Raw genomic sequence first — 2,875 nt, forward strand, 5'->3', positions numbered from 1 at the left:
ATCCACCATGTGCATGTCAGTACAACCTTCACCCACATGTACATGCCAGTACAACTTCCACTCATTACGTACAAGTCAGTACAGTAGGTGGTGGCAATGAAAATTTAAATATTCATTACAATGACTGAAATGTGATTTTTGGCTAATGACAATATAAGAAAAACAAAGAAACGAGTAAGTGAATATCTTGTTTGGTGTCATATACTGTACCATGTCAAACTGATGCAAACTGGGCCTATTGGTTTGCTCTGCTTGGCCAAATTTTGCGCGGCTAACAGTGAAAAGACGGGCCCGCCCGCTCTCAACCAATCAAACGCCTCTAAAAGCTATAAGCGCTGAATCATTCCTTTGGCCAAGGCTCTCCACGCCATCTTGTCAGGTTTACGCTCTGTCTCGTCTTACGCTTTTTTTGGCTATTAAGCGTATCCTTTTGGCCTTATTTTGTTCCATGCGGCTTGTGTTTATTGTATTCTTACATTCTGTGTACTCGATTCGACTCGGCACCCTCGATTCGTTCGGTTTTTTTCTGCCTCTAAGTCGATCCTGTCTTTCCTTTCTCTGTTGGGGGTCAGATTTTCGCTGGGTGCCTAAGCGCGGGTTCCATGCCTCGTGTGCCATACCACGAAGGCAGGGATCATGATGCTGGGATTGAGACTCGGCAAGAGACTCTCCCAGGCCCGGAGCTCATGATTCCTCCCGATATGGACCGCGGCGATGCGTCGTTAGACGCTGATCGCGGAGGCGACTTTCGTACCAGTAAAACGGTCATGAAGGGGACCGGGGGGAAAGAGGTACGAGCGTCGCCTCCCGAGGTGTCCCAGCGCGAGGCGGGGAGAAGGGGGAATGGCAAGTCCTCTCCGGGCTGTGGGGACTCGCAGCTAGGCGCGGACTCCCAAGGGGAGGCCGCGCCCGGCCATTACCCGGGTCCCCACTCGGAGACGGCCCTCACGGGCCCCATTGTTGTTCCCCCTCCTCCCTTCTCTGTCGACCCCCCTCCCCCACCTCCTTTTGGGGGGGGGGAGAAATATTTGGTTCCGGGGGGGGATCTCTACTTTGCCCACCCCGGGCCAAGCCACCCCAGTCTCCCCACGGGAGGGGATTCGGGGCGCGTGGCAACCTGCTCGGCAGGTCTTTCCGCTATCCGGCCGGTCTCCCCTGCTGGGGGAGGCACGCGCGTGTCAGGCGGTTCTGGGCAGTCAGCCCGCTCGTCTTCGGGCGGGACTGACACCCAAGTCGGACCTGACCTCCCTCCGACTTGGCCAGGTTGTTCCCTTCATGGAGGTCAACGCGCCAGTGACCCTTGGGGTTCGGGTCACAGTATGGCTGGTGCCCACGGGTGGTTACCCCCATTCTACCCGTACTGGGGCGCACCTAGGGTGCACGCTGGGTTGCCGGGAGCACCAAGGGCCAGCCCCTTGTCCGCTCCCCACCGCACCCAACCCAGCACATCTCACAGGGTGACACACACAGCCCTGACAAGTGGGATCGACTTCTTGTCGGTCAGGTCGAGCTCCTCGACCAATATTGCCACTCTGTCCACAAATCGGGCCTCTGTCAACCCACAGGTGACCTCCACGGTCACAACGGCCTCCTTTTCAGGACCGACGGCTGCTCAGGGGCCCTACTCGGCCCGGCGGAGCCTGCAGTTCCCACCTGCCCAGCCCTCGGTCCTACAGTGAGATGAGTGGGTGTTTGTCCCCTCACAGCACTCGTGGGTCCCTCTTGCATCCAGGGACGCCCTCTCTGAAAAGGTGTGGCACCCACCATCCCAAGCATGGTTGGACCTACGGTCCACACGCTCCCCACCCGCTTCAGGTGTCAAGGACATAACAGTGGCGGCCATGGTCCCGGCTCGGGATCATCCCAGCTCATCCCGCTGGGCTGACCACAGCTCACAGGACGCCCCAGTGGGTACATCCACTTGGGATGGCACCCAGCAGGGGATGGACTGCGAACAAGAGTGGGAGCCCCTGTCTTCGGATGAGGACGAACAAGCAGATGAGCACTCTTCGCCCACATCCCAGGGGGGACAGATTGAGCCCGCGCCTCCCTAGGGACCAGCCTGAACCAAACTCGGACTTTGCCGAGCTCGAACTGACCCTCCCCAATTGGGTCACGTATGCCGAATCAGTCCCTCAGGCTACTTTGTTACCCTTGACCCTCCTTTCGCCATGTGACTCTAACTCCAGAACCACAAGGCGACTCAGAGTGCCAGAAATGGTGCAGGAATGGCTTAATAAGCCAGCCCGCACTGTCAGGGGTGCTGCTTCCATCCCTCCTCCAGGCAGGGAGTCCCTCTTTGCCCCGGGCGCCTTTTCCCCGGGAAAGTTCCTTAAAGATTCCTCCAAGGGAGGGGTGTGGTCCTGGTACACACAGGACCACCCTGCCTACAGCGGAGCAGAGCCCTCTGCACAGGACAGGATGTTGGTCTCACAGCGCACCACCTTCCCCACTTCAGCTACCCTATCCTTTAAAACGTTAGCAGAGTGGGACAAATTGGCCCGCCGCTGCCTCCTCGAGGTTTCCACGGCGTACACCTTCGACGCGTTCCTCCACAGGGCCAAGGAGCTGTGGGAACAGTGTCCGGTTAATCAGGACACGGGGTCTCCTTCCTCTGTCCTGCCTGGCCTCTTCACCGACCAGAGGTTACACGTTTTTGGCAATAGGGTAGCATCTGGTCTCACGGCAGCTGCAGACACAGCTACCAGCCTTCACTTCAACACTGTGCTAGCGCGGCGTGATGCCATTCTCAGCCTCTCTAACATTCCTGTGGAGGAGAGGGCTGCCCTGCGGTCCATCCCAGCACAGCAGCACTCCCTCTTCGGCCAGTTCCCGCCCCATTTTGTCAGCCACAGGGCAGAGACAAACAGGGAGG

The sequence above is a fragment of the Babylonia areolata genome, chromosome 3 (assembly GCF_041734735.1).
Source record: "Babylonia areolata isolate BAREFJ2019XMU chromosome 3, ASM4173473v1, whole genome shotgun sequence".
NCBI lineage: Eukaryota > Metazoa > Mollusca > Gastropoda > Neogastropoda > Buccinidae > Babylonia > Babylonia areolata.